The sequence below is a fragment of the Bufo bufo genome, chromosome 9, assembly GCF_905171765.1.
Source record: "Bufo bufo chromosome 9, aBufBuf1.1, whole genome shotgun sequence".
NCBI lineage: Eukaryota > Metazoa > Chordata > Amphibia > Anura > Bufonidae > Bufo > Bufo bufo.
Genome location: NC_053397.1, coordinates 220829660 through 220849930, shown reverse-complemented (window position 1 = coordinate 220849930; position 20271 = coordinate 220829660). Strand labels below are relative to the sequence as shown.

Below are 20271 nucleotides of genomic sequence, written 5' to 3'. Positions count from 1 at the left end.
GCGCGTTTGTGGCCATAGGACACTGCAGTCAATCACATAAACGCGCGTCAAACGCGCGTTTACTATTGCAAAAAACGTGCATAAAAACGTGCGACAGAAACGCGCATTAAACGCGCATATCAAATACGCTCCGGTCTGAACCCAGCCTAACAGCTTAGATGAAATCCCATAACGCACTTCTTTCTGGAGCGGAAAATGCACTATACGCCATATAAGACGGTGTCACGCCCTCCCCTCCCCCCCCCCCAGGTTCCAGCCCTTATCCTTTACGTTTCGCCTTCGTCCTGCAGATTTCGTTCTTCTCTGAAAAGCTGCTTTGCTCCAAATAATAAAACATCAAAAACCAGATGAGAATTTTCAAGAAAAAAAAACCCAGGCTGAGCCCATGGCCTCTGGCGGTTAAGAATGCGGCAAGGTCCTTCGACGCCACCCCGATCCCCCCCCCCCGAGGGCCCCGGAATGAGTTGCCTTTGATCTATTCAATTAAAGGAGGGGGCATAATGCATTCGCAGCTTGTCCTAGTAATGAGCGAGGCTGCGAAAAACTGGGGTAAAATAGAAACATATTCAGGGCCGGCAGGTCCTCGCCTGTTCTGAATTTTCCAGTTTAGGTCTCATGGTGAATGCAGACTCACGTCCGTCCCTGTCCCCGGTGGGACGCACACGCTGTCCTTCCTCTCTCACAGAAAATCTCCCAGGAAGCCAGTTAAAGGAACACTCCGGAAAACGTATACACTGTGTTATGTCCAGAAAATCTAAAGGTGCATCTTTAAGGGCTCCTTTTGTGGTTCCATTCCGTGCATTGGGGATCGCAATTTGCGGTCCCCAATGCGCGGGCAACGTCCGTGCGGCGGCCGGGACAGATCCAGACCCATTCAACTTGAAAGGGTCTGTGATCCGTCCGTTCCGCAAAAAGATAGAACAAGTTCTATTTTTTGCGGAACGGAAGCACGGATTGGAACCCCACGGAAGCACTCCGTAGTGCATGGTGAATGGGTCCACATCCGTGATGCGGAATGCACACGGCCGATGCCCCGTGTATTGCGGAACTGCCGTATGCGGCCCACAATATGGCCACGGGAGCACAACGGCCGTGTGCAAGAGGCCTAAGGCCTCATGCACATGACCGTTCAGTTCTCTGCCGTCTGCAAATTGCGGATCCGCAAAACACTGAAGCCGCCCGTGTGACTTCTGCAATTTACGGAACAGGCGGCCCATTGTAGAAATACCTATTCTTGTCCGCAAAACGGACAAGAATAGGACATGTTATTTTTTTTTTTGCGGGGCCATGGAACGGAGCAACGGATGCGGACAGCACACGAAGTGCTGTCCACATCTTTTGCGGTCCCATTAAAGTAAATGGGTCCGCACCAGAGCAGCAAAAACTGCGGTTCAGATGCGGACCAGAACAACGGTCGTGTGCATGAGGCCTAAGTCTGAGTTCACATGAGCGTTCAGGACAGATTCGGCACATAACTGAGCCAAATGGACCCCACGGCCCCCATAGACTATAATCGGGTCCGTTAGGTTTCCGCTCGGAGGGAGATTTTTGAAGCGGAGACAAAATTCGTGCACGCAGGAGAATGGAGAGGCTGAACGCTAATGTGATCTCAGTCTAACGGCTCATGCACACGAACGTGTTTTCATTCCGTGTACGTTCTTTTTTTTTGCGGACCCATTCATTTCAACGAATTCTGTGTGTATTCCGTTTCCGTATTATTGTCCGCATTACGGACAAGGGTAGTACGGTTCTATTAGGGGCCAGCTGTTCCGTTCTGCAAAATGCGGAATGCACACTGACTTCATCCGTGTTTTTTTGAGGATCCGTTTTTTGCGGACCGCAAAATACATACGGTCGTGTGCATGATCCCAAAGATGCATTTTCCGCAACAGAAAGTCAGTTCCATTTATTTGAAAGGGGTGGAAAGAACATGGATTTCTACAAGCCCCATTCAGGCATTTATAGATCATACAAGTGTATTACTGTAGTGCAGCGGCGGCATGAAGTGCACAGCATCATAGCAACCAATGACGCTGTGCGCTCCTGCTGTCAGCAGGAATCCAGGCCGGAATACCACGGACCGTTCACAGCCGCGGAACACGGACGTGTGCATTCGGCCTAAGTCACAGAAAAATCTGCAGCTAAAACTCCAGAGTGTGAAAGCGGCTTAATACATTGTATTATGTCCAAGAAAAAATGATACATTGTGTTATTTCAAAAAATTCTGATACACTGATAAATAAAACTATACACTGTGTTATATCCAAGAAAAAATGACACAATGGGGGAGATTTATCAAACTGGTGTAAAGTAGAACTGCATGATTTTCCTAGTCTACGACGTAAAGTCATGGTTTTATTAAAGACACGGAGGCTTCTATTGCTATCCCTTTCTTTACTGTCCACCAATAGCAGCAAAGAATACATTTTACAAAATTAATCAAGAACATGTAACCATGGTAACAAGGTCCCTCCCCTGACAGCCCCCTATAATAGGCAGCTCCTCCTCTGGACCTTCCTCTTTCTTTGTAATTCCGGCCTTGGTGTCAGATTCTCAAACAGGAACCAGGAACCGAATCCCGAACTGGAACGTACAACTGGAGGAAAAACCGCCTCAGCACCAGCAAAACTGCACGATGGGGCCAACCTGGCCCAACTTGTGGAAAAGCGAACCAAAGACGTAGTAAGTCGCAATCGGTAGGAACTTCAACCTGAAAAGGAGAAAGAACAGAGAATATAGGGAAATAAATAGAGCGTAAACCCCAGACTCGCTGGGCAATCAAAATCATCTAGATGCATGAAGAATAAATAACACTAATAAATAAATAATACAAATATAAAGGTATATTATAATAAACAAGGGAGGGAAAGGGTGGGCAATACTCGCCTCCGTGTCTTTAATAAAACCATGACTTTACGTCATAGACTAGGAAAATCATGCAGTTTTACATCAAGACACGGAGGCTCCTATTGCAAGTTCAAAGCTGTTCAATTATGGCTGAAAAAACATGCGGAGGAGGACGAAAATAAAATTCCCTGAATGTCGTTACCCTAGACCAATCAGCTAGGCGTAAGATGTCCTCCAAACGAGCTAAAGAAGTAGCAGCTGCACTTCTCACCGAATGCGCGGTGAAAATAGAAGTATCCACTCCCGCCAGGGACATAACCCACTTCATCCAACGAGCTAAAGTTGGGCTGGAGACTGGGCCTAAAGGATGGCGAATGGAAAGAAAAAGCTGAGGAACCGTAGAAGACCGATGAGGCCTGGTCCGCGATTCGTACTCCCGTAAACAGGCAACCGGACAAAGAGCCGGCGCAGACGGGAAACTGGGATATGATACCGATCTGATGTTGGTCTTAGTGCGTCTGGAAATGTTGAAGGAGACGCCTTCAGGAGTAAAGGATCTGGCATCATGATCAAGAGCCCGGACGTCAGAGACCCGTTTGCACGAAATAAGACAAAAGAGAGTCACCAACTTGGCCGACAACTGCCGCAAAGATAGGTCCGGATTATTGGGCCATGAAGAAAAGAACGCCAATATGGAAGAAACATCCCAAGTCGTAGTAAAACGAGGATGGGGAGGACGAGCCAGGCGAGACCTACGCAATAAACGACAAACCGAAGGATGCTGCCCGGCAGGGGTACCATCAAAACTCTGATGCATGGAAGAAATGGCAGATCTAAAGAGGTTAATCGTCCGATAAGCCTTACCTGCCTCAAATAAGGAAGTGAGGAACTGTAACAGGTGTCTCACAGGTGCCGAAACAGGATCCAGGTCCCGTTCCAGGCACCAGCCAGACCAAGTTCTCCAGGCTGCCCTATAAGATTTTCTGGTGCCGGGAGCCCATGCATTGTCCAGGAGGCGTCTAGTTGCGTCCGAAATACCCTCGACTTCTCCAGGCGTCCTGAGATCCGGCAAGCCAACCACTGAAGAGATCCGTCCAGCAGGAGCGGGTGGTGTTGCCCCTGCGGATTGCTGAGAAGCTGTACTTGACTCGGCAGAAGAGGAGGCACGTCCACGACGAGTTCCAGAAGAGCCAGGAACCAGGCCTGAGCCCCCCAGAATGGGACCACCACTACCACATCAGCTGACTGGCGACGTGTTTGAAGTAGCATCCTCGGGATCATAGCGAAAGGTGGAAATGCATAGAGAAGCGACTCGGACCAGTCCTGCAGGAAAGCGTCCACTGCTTCCGCCTCCAGATCCGGGCGCCAGCTGAAGAAGCGAGGGAGCTGAGTGTTGAGTCGCGAGGCAAACAGGTCTATGACGAGAGGACCCCAAACGAGTGATATTGCGGAGAAGATCGTCGGATCCAGGTTCCAATCGCTGCCGTCCAAGAAGTATCGGGAACTCCAATCCGCCCGACTGTTGTGGAAGCCCGGAATGTACTCCGCCTGGACCATGATATCCTTGGATAGGCAGTAAGACCAGAATTCCTTCGCCAAACGTGCTAGAGTCGCAGAGTGGGTTCCGCCCAGACGGTTGACGTAACGTATGGCAGAGACATTGTCCATACGAAGTCTGATGCACGCGTGGGCAATCCCATTGGTGAAACTCCGAATGGCAAAAGAGCCGGCCAGAAGCTCCAAGGCATTGATGTGAAGAAGTGTTTCGTCCTCTGACCAACGGCCGCCTGTAGAGATCCCGTCGCAGTGAGCCCCCCAGCCCTGGAGGCTCGCATCCGACTCCACGGTGAATTCAGGCTGGAAACCGAAAATCGCTCTGCCGTTCCACGCTTCCAGATTGTTGATCTTCCGAATCCAGGACCACCGTATATGCAAACGCAGCCCCGGAACGAAGGTGTGCTATCTTCAGACGCTGAAGTGCACGGTAATGCAATGGTGCCAGGAAAACGGCTTGAATAGAGGAGGCCAACAGGCCGATGATACGGGCTAGCTGGCGCAGCGACAGGTGGGGAGCCGACAGAGCATGTCGGAGTTCCTTGCGTATAGAGTGTAGCTTCGTCGTCAGGAGGCTGAGTGACTCTGCAATCGAGTCCACGGTGAATCCCAAAAACTCAATTCGTTGTGACGGGGCTCAGGCATGACTTCTCCAGATTGAGGAGGAAGCCGAGGCGAGAGAGGAGATCCGAAGTCCAATGAAGGTGTTCCAGCAAGGTTCTAGACTGATGCATGAGGAAGATATCGTCCAGATTTATAATCAGCCGCACTCCCCAACTGCGTAGCCATGACATGGCGGGACGCATCAGTTTGGTGAAACACCAAGGAGCCGACGACAGGCCGAAGGGAAGGCATGTGAAACGCCAGACTTCCCCTCTCCAGCGGGAGCGCAGGAGATCCCTGGATGGCGCTGAAACTGGAACCGTCAAGTAGGCGTCTTTGAGGTCCAGTTTCACCATCCAATCCCCAGGAAGGAGAAGATCCCGGAGCAGGTGACCCGCCTCCCTCTTGAAGTGGCGATAACGAACTACTGAATTCAGAACCCGAAGATTTATGACCGGGCGCATCTGACCACCTTTCTTCTGCACTAAGAAAATATTGCTGAGGACTCCCTCGGGGAGAGGGGGAGGCCCTCTCGATCGCTCGCATGCAAAATAGAGACATCAGTTCCTCGTCTACGAGTGCACCGTGGGGTCGCGACAGTAGAATAGGCGGTGGAGGGGGAACTAGGTCTGGGAAGTCTACCAGCTCGATGTGGCACCCTTTTACCGTGGCCAAGACCCAGGGGTCTGATGTGATGGCTGACCAAGCATGGAAAAAATGATGGAGTCTGCCTCCGATGTAATGTTCCGAAAAAACCCTGTCTAGGGGAGGACTTACCGTAGGGTCTCCTGGAGTTGGGATTTCCTCTGAACGACCTGGAGCGCCACTGGCCGCCTCTGGCTGGGAAGAAGGGTGATGGGTTCCTCTGCTCCTGGAATGGAGGTCTTTGGTTGAAGGAGCCTCTGCCCGCGCTACGGGCGTGGAAACTGGAACGGCCGGACAGGCAGCCCCTGCTACTGCTGGGCCTAGTGGAGACCCGTCCCTGAAAAACTTTCCTCATAGAGGACTGGGCCTTATCGAGGGCCGTAAAGCGTAGAGCGGAATCCAACCTTTTACGGGGGTTCCAGCTGGATTTGGAGAGGAACTGCGTGACTTTGGGGTCAACGACCGAAGTCTCGCACACTCTATTGGGAACTAAAGGTCTAGGGCATTCCGCCCTGAGCTTACTACGTGCAGTGGCGTAGGGATCGCCATAGCAACCATAGCAGTGGCTATGGGGCCCTACACCACTGGGGGCCCGTCCGGACCGCATTCATTTTTTTTATTTTATTTTTTTATTAACACACACAGACAGCGGCGTAACTACCAGGAAAGCAGCTGCTTCGGGGACAGTTTATTTTCAAGTTAGTTAAATATCGATTCTTGTCTTAATGTTCAGGGCCCCTTCGCTAATGTGATCTAATCTTACTGTCTCCTAAAGTCTCCTGATGTGTCTGGGATTCGAACCCACAACCTCCAATGCATCAGTGGCAAAGCATTTACCCTCACAGCCATAAAGGAGGCATTGCAACTGATTGAAAAAATATGAGACTTCTACTGTTATAGCTGGCTAAGTGTACATCTATACACATGACAGCTGCCCCAACACACCCAGCACTGCTATATCTCTATATGACAGCTGTCCCAGCACACTCAGCTCTGCTATATCTCTATATATGAGCATATGAGCAGCTGTCATGTGTATAGATGTAGACTTAGCCAGCTATAACAGTAGAAGTCTCATATTTTTTCAGTCAGCAGTCAAGGCATCTCTTATGGTCTTGTGGTTAGATGCTTTGCCTCTGATACAGAAGGTCGTGGGTTCGAATCCCAGCAGAAACTTTTCTGAAATACAAGCACTGACTCCATATATGGACATACAGGGCGGGACACAGGAAGAGGCTGCATCGCATCGCTGACATGGAGGTAAGTAGAAGTGTTTATTTTATTTTTTTAATACCCGACTGTTACTGCCATGGGGGGAGCGGGGGGCACTTGATACTGGCACATGGGGGAGGGAAGTTGGCACCTGATACTGGCACCTGGGGGGGGGGGGGAGTTGGCACCTGATACTGGCACATGGGGGGGGAGAGGCACCTGATATGGTGGATGGCACTGTTTAGGGGAGGGGGATCTGTGGATGGCACTGTTTAGGGGAGGGGATCTGTGGATGGCACTGTTTAGGGGAGGGGGATCTGTGGATGGCACTATTTAGGGGAGGGGGATCTGTGGATGGCACTATTTAGGGGAGGGGGATCTGTGGATGGCACTGTTTAGGGGAGGGGGATCTGTGGATGGCACTGTTTAGGGGAGGGGGATCTGTGGATGGCACTATTTAGGGGAGGGGGATCTGTGGATGGCACTATTTAGGGGAGGGGGATCTGTGGATGGCACTGTTTAGGGGAGGGGGATCTGTGGATGGCACTGTTTAGGGGAGGGGGATCTGTGGATGGCACTCTTTAGGGGAGGGGGATCTGTGGATGGCACTGTTTAGGGGAGGGGGATCTGTGGATGGCACTATTTAGGGGAGGGGGATCTGTGGATGGCACTATTTAGGGGAGGGGGATCTGTTGATGGCACTATTTAGGGGAGGGGGATCTGTGGATGGCACTATTTAGGGGAGGGGGGTCTGTTGATGGCACTATTTAGGGGAGGGGGATCTGTGGATGGCACAGGGGGGGGGGCATACATTTTTTTTGCTATGGGGCCCATGCATTTCTAGCTACGCCCCTGACTACGTGCCTACTTACTAAGGGGGCGACGTACCCAGTGCTCTAGGTATTTACCCACGTGATCGGCCGGAAGCCACTCCGCCGATCTTGGGTGATGGAGGGCATCTGGATCAAACATAGGCTCACCCGCTGGATCTACCAGGGGGGTGGCTACGTAAGTGACGGAGGAAGAAGCACCGTCCTTGACCAGCGTAGTGGAAGGAGTTGGGCAGGCCGGGGCCGAATGTTGTTAAGTGGTTCCCTCCTCCTCCGAATCATGTTGTGCATCCGCAAAAGCCTCCTCGTCTGAGCCCCTTTCGGAGCCAGGCTCACTGTCATGTTGCGCTCTAGCGCATTTCCATAGCCGCGCCCGTTCTGCCTGGCGTGGTAAGGCTCTCTTACGTGAACTTAGCACATTTTCAGGGGTGGCAGTATGCGCACCGGTCATTTTCTCCTGTAATACAGGAGGATCTAGATTGGTAGGCTGCGGAGCAATAGTAATGGGGGCGGCATGTAAATTCCCCCTAGGAGGGTGAGCAGACAAGGCCTGAGAAATGCTCTGGGATAGGATGGTAGACATAGAGCCCATGGCTGCCATGATGGCACTAGAGACAGAGTGCTGGAGCGCTAGCGCCTAATCATCACTCCCGGTGTGCAGGGTGCCCTCAGGGGATGAGGGGGGGCTGTTTGTATTGGGAGGGGGGTCAGACCGAGGCATAACTACTAATAGACAGCCCAAGGGGAAACCAAAAACAGGGCCAAAGTATCAAATATAGGGGCCGGAGGTCTAATAAACAACCAAGGGAAACAAATGGAGGGAAGAGGAAAACCTATATAGGGTTAATCACCCTAGATGGCGCAGCAGCAGCAGAGGGGATATCGAGCTCACCGAGTGAGAAGCCGGGGAAAATGGCGCAAGATCTCGGGTAATGGCGCCAGAATAGGCACGCAAGATGACCGCCGAGATCTCGTGAGTGGCGGCCGGATGAGAGGAGAAAGATGGCCGCCGAGATCTCGCGGCCGACCAGGAAAATGAAAGGAGAACCAGCGCAGAGAGACGGGGGATAAAGGACGACCAGAAAAAGCAGATAAGAGGGCGGGAAACGGGCAGCAGGGGTAGCGGGGGCTATAGGGTGGTAACAAAAGGAAACCAGGCAAAGGACCAACAATAATGCAGAATAAGAATCAGAGGCCCCAGAGAGGTATCATACAGAGGTTACTTATCGGGTGGCAGCAGCAAAGAAAGAGGAAGGTCCAGAGGAGGAGCTGCCTGTTATAGGGGCTGTCTGGGGAGGGACCTGGTTACTATGGTTACTTGTTCTTGATTCATTTTGTAAAATGTATTCTTTGCTGCTATTGGTGGACAGTAAAGAAAGCGATAGCAATAGGAGCCTCCGTGTCTTGATGTAAAACTGGTTTAGTTAGGCTACATGCACACAACCGTTGTGTGTTTTGCGGTCCGCAAATCGCGGATCCACAAAACAAAGATGGCGTCCGTGCACGTTCCGCAATTTGCCTTTAATATAACTGCCTATTCTTGTCCACAAAGCGCAGACAAGAATAGGACATGTTATTATTTTTTTTTGCGGGGCCACGGAACGGAGCAACGGATGCGGACAGCACACGGAGTGCTGTCCGCATCTTTTGCGGCCCCATTGAAGTGATTGGGTCCGCATCCGAGACGCCAAAACTGCGGCTCGGATGCGGACCAAAACAACGACCGTGTGCATGAGGCCTTAACCATACCAACCAATTAGATTCCACTTTTTATTTTGGACAGCTCCTTTGAAAAATGAAAGGTGGAATCTGATTGGTTGCTATGGGTAACTTAGCCAGTTCTACTGTACATCAGTTTGATAAATGACCCCCATTGTGCTATTTCCAGAAAAAAACATACATTGCGTTATTCCCAAAAAATCTAATGCATTGTCCAAAAAAATAAAACAATACATTGTTTTGTCCAAAAAAAAATATGTCTAGTGCACATCCTAGGGGGGTGGGGCATGACACAATCTAATGGGATTCCTATGTCATGCTCCGCCCACTTACTGGGTACTGGGCATAACACAGTCATGGAAATTGAATACTTCCGAATTCCATTTGCCGACACAACTAGTGTTGAGTGAATCGAAGTCCACAAAGTGGACTTCAATCCGAATTTCAGGGAAAATTTGATTCGCCGCAAAGTCGAATTTCCTCGTGCTTCGTGGTAACAAATCGTTTTTCCCAGAATGGCGGTAAAAAATTAAAAATAAATCATACTTACCTCATCTGTTTCAGCGTGAAGAGCCGGGTGCCACCATCTTGATTGAAGATCCTGTGCAAAATCCTGGACACAGGGAACTATGACATCACCATGCCAGCCGATGTGATGACGTCATCACGGGCTGGGCGAGATTTCGCACAAGATCTTCAATCAAGATGGTGGCGGCAAATGGACGAGGGTAAGTATGATTTTATATTTTTTTATTTTATTTTACACTGTAATATCAATGTTAGATCTGAGGGGGGCAATGATGGGGAACAGCGCAATCGCCGCACCCTGTCATTGCACCCACTACTTACAAAGAAATGCACTTCGTAACGTAATAATTCATCACAAAGCAAAAAAAATTGTAAAATTCGACGAAACAGCCAAATCGAATTTTCCAGTACTTCGCTCATCTCTAGCCAGGACCTCAGCTCGGTGATACCGCCGGAAAATGGTAACTTTCTGCGCCGATTACTTTGCCATCAGACTCAGCGTCGCTCCTCTAACCTATTCCTGAATGTTCCCATCAACATAATATATTCACTTGTCATCAACTTTTTGGCAGCGGCTCCCTCCAAGGTTCTGCTCCTGCCAAGGAGGTGACGTTTCTGCCGGGTGCCTTAATAACATGGAATTAGCGCGGTGATTGCCAAAAAAACGTTCCGGCTGGGTTTTGTGCTGATGCAAGCTCCGGGCCGGCTGACATTTGCTGGGTAAGGAGCTGGAGCGGCGCTGACCTTTCTGCTTCATCTCTGAGGCCTCGTAGTCCTAGTGGCTTCTTGTATTGCTGAAATTTCAGTGTCGCGCCCCCAGCCGCACCTGGTTCACCCCTTCAGCCTTCTCTATTAACAATGGCCCTGACGTCTCTGCCGTCACATACGGTGCTGCGCAGGAAGGCGTCTGACAACATTTCATTTTCCTTTCTTTCTCCTGTAAGTGTTTTTTTCCCTATTCTCCAGTCACAGCACAAGCTGCTTTATATTCTGGAAGCCTTGTCTCATACGACATAGATACATATGAATATCGACCTGCAGCCCGACTTATACTAATCAGTAACTTTGTAACTATTTTACTTCTATCATTGCTGGAACCTGTCATACCAGACACATGGGCTCGCGCAGCGGAATGTAATGATACCTTTCGCTTAGTGATCTGTTGCTTTATTCTGGAGCAAAAAGTTTTAATTCATATGCAAATGAACGTCGTAGTCGCAGCATGTCGCATGTTGCAGTGCGACACCGTAGACTGCCATTATAAAAATTGTCGCGCGACATTGGTGCAACAAAATGTTGCGCGACTAATGTTGCAGTGTAGTTGTGCCCTATCTGTCGCGCAACTTATTGTCGCGTAGACCTAGCCTTAATCTCACAGCGACTAGTTTGGTTAAAGGGGTGGTTCACCTGGGTCAGCATACTCCTGGGATTAGCTGATGGAGGCGGCGTCACACATGGCCGCCATCGAAATCAATCGTCCCCCAGAGCTAATAGGTGACCCTGGACTCTGGCTAACCTAATTAGGAGCCTTGAATTTTATTACTATTATATGCCCTAACATAGTGATTTCCAACGTGGGGTTCTCCAGTTATTGCAACACTACAACCCCCTGTCAGAGCATGCTGGGAGTTGTAGTTTTGCAACATGTGGGTAGGGGTATTCCAAAGAGTCCAGCCCTCTATAGCAGCTCTTATATGGCACAACCTCCAGCAATCGTTGCTGTCATGAAATCTTAAATCTGCTCAATGAGGCAAAACCAAATTAGGAAAATGTTCACACTCATCATTTCTGCAAAGTGATGCAGAAAATTAATCATTTCTTAATCTCATGAACCAATTTTGGTGAAAATAACCCCATTTTCATTTTTTGTTTTTTATTCTGCTATTTCAGCATCGACCATGCTAATGTAAATTTGGGTTTTGCAATAATTTTTTCCCTGTCTGGAGTCTCGTTTAAAACTTTTGAACACATTCCATACAAAAATATATACCATATATTTTTTTTACCATTACCCCATGATCTAACAAAACATGAAGAAATCTGTCCAAGAATTTACAAAAATAGATGTTTTTTTTTTATTCGGGATCTTCCTCGTATTCATCCAGCCGCAGGTTTCTCTGATGTGAGATGTTGCTTGGCAACTGTCTCCGTAGCGCAGCTGAAAATTCTGCCCCTCTGTGGCGTCGTGCACCAACATGCGTTAGCTGAAATATGGTTGATGCCATCTACAAAAGGGCAGGAGGGCAGAAAAGATAGATGGGCGACTTTAAAGCTCTGAGAAAAACAAGGAAATGGAAAAGGTTCGAAATCTATACAATAATTTATAGAATTATTTAAAAACAACTTAAAAACATGAGAAATAATACCACATTACATAAAATAATGCACTAATAAAAATGCAAATATAAAATAATAAATAATTTAAAAAAAATAGCAAAAAAGATAATACATAAAATAATTGATAAACAATTCAAGGCAAGAATAAATAAAATATAAATAAATACTATTAAAGTAAATATAATTTTAAACATTTTACAATCAACAATATAACAGATAATCGACAATTCTTCCTGAGCCTTAGGGATCATTCACACGAAGGTGTGCTGCCCGTTGCCGTATTGCGGATCCGCAATACATGGGCACCGTTCCATATGCATTCCGCATCATGGATGCGGACCCATTCACTCCAATGGGTCTGCAAATCCGGAGATGCGGAATTGAAGCACGGAACGGAACACTACGGAGTGCTTCCTGGTGTTCTGTTCCGTGCCTCTGCACCGCAAAAAGATAGAACGTGCTTTATCTTTTTGCGGAACAGAGGGATCGTACACCCATTCAAGTGAATGGGTCCACGGTCCCATGCGGCTGGGCCACGGTCGGTGCCCATGCATTGCGGACCGCAATTTGCAGTCCACAGCACGGGCACGGGCTTCACACGGTCATGTGAACGAGCCCTTAAAGGGGCACATTCATCTTATAGAATGAAGGTACAACACTAGGATATGCCATTTCGTAATCAGTGGGGGTCTGACGTTTGAAACTCTCTGTGATTGTTTTACTTGTATGTTATGAAGGATACCACATTTGATTTAGCCGACCATCGACTCTGTAGTCAGATTTATACCATAGTCACATCCAGATCTGCATTCACAATTCTGCTTCTTTTTTTTTTTTTTTTGGTTTGCAACTTACATCTCTCTGCTGCCCCCTGCTGGAGCAATGAATATAGCATGCATTGTGATTGAGAGTTCAAACGGTATGTACAAGTCAGATGAGAAATATAGAAACAACTACTCCCATGATGAAGTAGCCAAATGATAAAAATGGAAACAACCACTCCCATGATGCACTCGTCATTTGAGGAAAGTAGAAACAACAACTCCCATAATGCACTAGTAAGATGAAGAAAATTTGAACAACAACCCCCATAATGTGTTGGTCAGATGAGGAAAATAGAGACAACTACTACTCTCAGGATGCACCAGAGCATTATAGGAATCCAGATAAGGGAGCAGCCCCTTCATTATGGAGACCACCTGTTTAGCACAGACCTGTTCTTGGATCTATGCTCATCATTATCGTCTGATGATTTCATTTCACGACCCGTTACATTTCAAAGCCACTTGAAACGCGTGGAGTCAGCCACCTACAAGGCGACGCACTGTGCCGCCATGTGCTGCTCTTATCCGGCCTCCAGTGCGATTTCTGTGATATTTCCAAATACTAAACCAATTACTCCTGCTGCAATCCCGCCTGATCACAGGGTGAACCCTGATCTACAGCGCCCCCCCCCCCCCCCCCCCCCGGAACGTTACGCAATCGGCTGTTATTTATCTCTGCCCCCTCTGTCAGCGAGACGAGCTCACAACCCAGGCAGCGGCTTAATTGTATCTTCAAACTCTGAGGGGAATCTTGCTTTGGAAACAGAAGATGTTTGATGACGTCCCGAGGGGCCCCATTTGCTGGAGATTTCTATGGGTAGGAAGTGTTTGATTCCTCTTGGTTCAGACCCCGGTATTTGCCTCATAGGAGGCGCATTAGGCTCTCACAGGCGATCAAGGCTTGAAATGGAAGCAAGAAGATTATACTAGACTCTGCTATATTATTATGATCATTTATTAATAACCTGATATATTCTGCAGCTGCGAACATCTGGGCACAGAGAAGCAAAGGGGCACTATAGGAAATACTGATACATTGTAACGCAAAAGGAGCAGGGGGCTGTGGGCTGCCGATTTTGGGAAGATCAGTCCATTCTTAGATTATTGGTCACTGCTGATATATAGAGAGAGCAAAAGGGCATTTGCCCCATGACCTCTGACCTCAAGGGGCCTCTACATCCTCTGTGTCAGGGTATATAATAGACCTGATAGTGAATCCTCTGTGCCATAATCAATAATAAAAAATCTCCTATTACTTTGTGTATACAGCTCCTAGGCAGACCTATGTGACTCCATGGTAATAGACTACAAACAAACCCAGTGTAGTCTGATCCTGCAGCCCTGTGTTACTCTATATATAACAGGCCTGGTAGTGAATCCTGAGTCCCATGATCCATAATATAAATCTCCTATTACTTTGTGTATATAGCTCCTAGGCAGACCTATGTGTCTCCATGGTAACAGACTACAAACAAACCCAGTGTAGTCTGATCCTGCAGCCCTGTGTTACTCTATATATAACAGGCCTGGTAGTGAATCCTGAGTCCCATGATCAATAATATAAATCTCCTATTACTTTGTGTATATAGCTCCTAGGCAGACCTATGTGTCTCCATGGTAACAGACTACAAACAAACCCAGTGTAGTCTGATCCTGCAGCCCTGTGTTACTTTATATATAACAGGCCTGGTAGTGAATCCTGAGTCCCATGATCCATAATATAAATCTCCTATGTGTCTCCATGGTAACAAACTACAAACCAAGCCTGTGTAGTCTGTTCCTGCAGTCAAGTGTTATGTTCTTGCCTCTTCGGTATTAGAGTACACTACAGACCTGGTAGTCAATCCCATCTGTGCCATAATCGATCAGCCAAATGCTAAACTAGTCCTGAGTAAATATCTTTTGCCACTGCGTATATGCAGCTCCTGTGCAGAACCATATGTCTCCATGGTTACAGACTACAAACAAATCCCTGTGTAGTCTGATCCTGCAGTAACGAGTCCTCTGAATCAGAGAATATAATAGACCTGGTCATGAATCCTCTGTGCCAGGATCAGTTTGTCAAATACTAAACTAGTCTTGAATACAAATCTACTGCTTTGTGTATAAAATCCTGTGTCTCCATGGTAACAGACTACAAACAAACCCTGTGTAGTCTGATCCTGCAGCCCTGTGTTACTCTATATATAACAGACCTGGTAGTGAATCCTGAGTCCCATGATCAATAATAAAAATCTCCTATTACTTTGTGTATACAGCTCCTAGGCAGACCTATGCATTTCCATAGTTACAGACTACAAACAAACCCTACGTAGTCTGGTCCTGCAGTCATGTGTTACGTTCTTCCACTTGCTTTTTCTGTATTAGAGTACATGAAAGACCTGTCAGTGAATCCCGTCTGTGCAACAATCGATCTGCCAAATGCTAAACTAGTCTTGAGTAAATACAGTATCTTTTACAACCTTGTGTATACAGCCCCTGTGCAGAACCATATGTCTCCATGGTTACAGACTACAAACAAACCCCTGTGTAGTCTGATCCTGCAGTAACAAGTCCTCTGAATCAGAGAATATAACAGACCTGGTCATGAATCCTCTGTGCCAGGATCAGTTTGTCAAATACTAAACTAGTCTTGAATTTAAATCTACTGCTTTGTGTATAACATCCTATGTGTCTCCATGGTAACAGACTACAAACAAACCCTGTGTAGTCAGATCCTGCAGTAATGAGTCCTCTGAATCAGAGAATATAACAGACCTGGTCATGAATCCTCTGTGCCAGGATCAGTTTTTTCAAATACTAAACTAGTCTTGAATTTAAATCTACTGCTTTGTGTATACAATCCTATGTGTCTCCATGGTAACAGACTGCAAACAAACCCTGTGTAGACTGATCCTGCAGCCCTGTATTACTCTATATATAACAGACCTGGTAGTGAATCCTGAGTCCCATGATCAATAATAAAAATCTACTATTACTTTGTGTATACAGCTCCTAGGCAGACCTATGTGTCTCCATGGTAACAGACTACAAACAAAGCCTGTGTAGTCTGTTCCTGCAGTCAAGTGTTATGTTCTTGCCTCTTCTGTATTAGAGTACATGAAAGACCTGTCAGTGAATCCCGTCTGTGCCATAATCGATCTGCCAAATGCTAAACTAGTCCTGAGTAAATATCTTTTACAACCTTGTGTATACAGCCCCTAGTCTGATCCTGCAGTAACAAGTCCTCTGAATCAGAGAATATAATAGACCTGGTCATGAATCCTCTGTGCCAGGATAGGTTTGTCAAATACTAAACTAGTCTTGAATATAAATCTACTGCTTTGTGTATACAATCCTATGTGTCTCCATGGTAACAGACTGCAAACAAACCCTGTGTAGTCTGATCCTGCAGCCCTGTGTTACTCTGTATGTAACAGACCTGGTCGTGAATGTTCTGTGCTATGGTCAATTTGCCAAACGCTAAACTAGTCTTAATTTCAATTCTTCTACCGCTTTGTGTACACAGCTCCTATGGAAATCTATACGTCTCTATGGTTACAGACTGCAAATAAACCCAGTGTAGTCAGATCCTGTGGTCCTGTGTTACTCTCTTCAAATTTCCTCCTCTATGACAACCAGCCCCTCTCCTGTGTCAGTTGGACATGCACAGAACTCTGGGTGCGACTGAGCAAGAATGTTTCCATTCACTGAAAGCAAGCAGAACTTGGCGAGGAACTGAAAGACAAAGTACAGTAGAAGTTGGCTAAACTTTACTTACATAAAAATGTTTCAAAAATGAAGTAATCAGGCTCAGGCCATGCCTATTGCAAAGTTAGGGTCATATTCACATGAAAGTAACCTCCAGGTGGTGCTAGAGAGAGGATCTGTCCTATACACATATACACTGCTCAAAAAAATAAAGGGAACACTTAAACAACACAATGTAACTCCAAGTCAATCACACTTCTGTGAAATCAAACTGTCCACTTAGGAAGCAACACCGAGTGACAATCAATTTCACATTCTGTTGTGCAAATGGGATAGACAACAGGTGGAAATTATAGGCAATTAGCAAGACACCCCCAATAAAGGAGTGGTTCTGCAGGTGGTGACCACAGACCACTTCTCAGTTCCTATGCTTCTTGGCTGATGTGTTGGTCACTTTTGAATGCTGGCGGTGCTTTCACTCTAGTGGTAGCATGAGACGGAGTCTACAACCCACACAAGTGGCTCAGGTAGTGCAGCTTATCCAGGATGGCACATCAATGCGAGCTGTGGCAAGAAGGTTTGCTGTGTCTGTCAGCGTAGTGTCCAGAGCATGGAGGCGCTACCAGGAGACAGGCCAGTACATAAGGAGACGTGGAGGAGGCCGTAGGAGGGCAACAACCCAGCAGCAGGACCGCTACCTCCGCCTTTGTGCAAGGAGGAACAGGAGGAGCACTGCCAGAGCCCTGCAAAATGACCTCCAGCAGGCCACAAATGTGCATGTGTCTGCTCAAACGGTCAGAAACAGACTCCATGAGGGTGATATGAGGGCCCGACGTCCACAGGTGGGGGTTGTGCTTACAGCCCAACACCGTGCAGGACGTTTTGCATTTGTCAGAGAACACCAAGATTGGCAAATTCGCCACTGGCGCCCTGTGCTCTTCACACTGAGCACATGTGACAGACGTGACAGAGTCTGGAGGCGCCGTGGAGAATGTTCTGCTGCCTTCAACATCCTCCAGCATGACCGGTTTGGCATTGGGTCAGTAATGGTGTGGGGTGGCATTTCTTTGGAGGGCCGCACAGCCCTCCATGTGCTCGCCAGAGGTAGCCTGACTGCCATTAGGTACCGAGATGAGATCCTCAGACCCCTTGTGAGACCATATTCTGGTGTGGTTGGCCCTGGGTTCCTCCTAATGCAAGACAATGCTAGACCTCATGTGGCTGGAGTGTGTCAGCAGTTCCTGCAAGACAAAGGCATTGATGCTATGGACTGGCCCGCCCGTTCCCCAGACCTGAATACAATTGAGCACATCTGGGACATCATGTCTCGCTCTATCCACCAACGTCATGTTGCACCACAGACTGTCCAGGAGTTGGCAGATGCTTTAGTCCAGGTCTGGGAGGAGATCCCTCAGGAGACAGTCCGCCACCTCATCAGGAGCATGCACAGGCGTTGTAGGGAGGTCATACAGGCACGTGGAGGCCACACACACTACTGAGCCTCATTTTGACTTGTTTTAAGGACATTACATCAAAGTTGGATCAGCCTGTAGTGTGTTTTTCCACTTTAATTTTGAGTGTGACTCCAAATCCAGACCTCCATGGGTTGAAAAATTTGATTTCCATTTTTTTATTTTTGTGTGATTTTGTTGTCAGCACATTCAACTATGTAAAGAACAAAGTATTTCAGAAGAATATTTAATTAATTCAGATCTAGGATGTGTTATTTTTGTGTTCCCTTTATTTTTTTGAGCAGTGTATATAGCATGAAAGCGGAGGCCGCCTTAGGCACACATGCAGCTCCTGCAAGGGTTGCAACCCAGCTTTCTTAGGATCCTAAAAGGCAAAATTATGCAGTTCTATATTTTTTTTTACAACTGACCGATTTGTCATTCAGAACTACAGGAAAGCTTGGTGACAACCGTCCGGCGAGTCGGATGTATGTATGTTCATGGCACCACACGTGTCAGTCATGATGGGTCCCATAGTCTCATGTTCCTGTATCTGAGGTACTTGACTCTGCAGGTCTCGTATAATTGGCATTAACCCCGTGCTGATCGTATCCCTTCCGCCCTGGACACTGAATTCCGGAACTGGCAAGTGAACGGCTCCGAAGGCAGCGACATTCTGCGCCAGACACGAAATGGGATTTTGCCTTTGCAAAGTCTCCAGCGCACGAGGCCGGGTAAAATATGAGGCTCGTTTCATGCAGCCGCCATCTGGCTCCATCAGCTTTTATCGCGGTATAATGTGAGACTACAGCTGGACTCACTTGTAGGAGCAGGGATTAGACCGGCACCTATCGACATCTCCGCTCTTCCTCATCACTGAGCTGTAATTAAACTGCAAAAGTTATTCTGAACAGCAGCACATTGAATAACAGGGGAGGGGGGAAAAAGCCATAAAAGATAATAAAGCATCTACACAGGACGTGCGAACGGCTGCGGGGAAGGGATCCGCATGGGTTATTGGTCCACGGAGTCACAGGACACAAATGCGAAAGAAAGTACAAGAAATGTGTGAAAGTGACCCCAGGGTGTGGTGGTGGTGGGGGGGGGGGGACATGTTGCTTTACGATTTGATACTCATCCCATCAACATGTTTTGGGAAAGAAAGACGCGTTTTGTGATTTGGGATATTTCGTGTGTTGCAAAGTTTTCCAAATAAAAAAGGATAAAACTCACTGCTCCTGCAACGCAGCAGCCACAGAGATCTGGATACTGAAGATGACCCTTCACATCACTAAAGGTCGGACTGCTGCTATCCAGAAAATATATGAGGAGAAAAAATAATGCAATAATTAAATTGCTGTTTACATACAGAGTGGAAGTTGAATCACCGTGTACATACATTACATTACCTATCCTCTACTGATCCTGAGTTACATCCTGTATTATACTCCAGAGCTGCACTCACTATTCTGCTGGTGCAGTCACTGTGTACATACATTACCTATCCTCTACTGATCCTGAGTTACATCCTGTATTATACTCCAGAGCTGCACTCACTATTCTGCTGGTGCAGTCACTGTGTACATACATTACCTATCCTGTACTGATCCTGAGTCACATCCTGTATTATACTCCGGAGCTGCACTCACTATTCTGCTGGTACAGTCACTGTGTACATACATTACATTACTTATCCTGTACTGATCCTGAGTTACATCCTGTATTATACTCCAGAGCTGCACTCACTATTCTGCTGGTGCAGTCACTGAATACATTACATTAATTTTCTTGTACTGATTCTGAGTTATATCCTGTATTATACTACAGAGCTGCACTCCATATTCTGCTGGTGTAGTCACTGTGTACATACATTACTTACCCTGTACTGATCCTGAGTTACATCCTGTATTATACTCCAGAGCTGCACTCACTACAGGGAGTGCAGAATTATTAGGCAAATGAGTATTTTGACCTCATCATCCTCTTTATGCATGTTGTCTTACTCCAAGCTGTATAGGCTCGAAAGCCTAC

General features: G+C 47.3%; 1 long non-coding RNA gene across 1 annotated transcript; it reads right to left on the bottom strand.

The window, feature by feature from the left end:
- Window positions 1-11884: 11884 nt before the first annotated feature.
- Window positions 11885-19596, bottom strand: LOC120979195. Its single transcript, XR_005774255.1, has 4 exons — window positions 19474-19596; window positions 19062-19121; window positions 16656-16816; window positions 11885-12212 (listed from the first exon to the last, which is right to left on the bottom strand). It is a non-coding gene; the product is annotated as an uncharacterized LOC120979195 (long non-coding RNA).
- Between the last annotated feature and the right edge of the window lie 675 nt (window positions 19597-20271).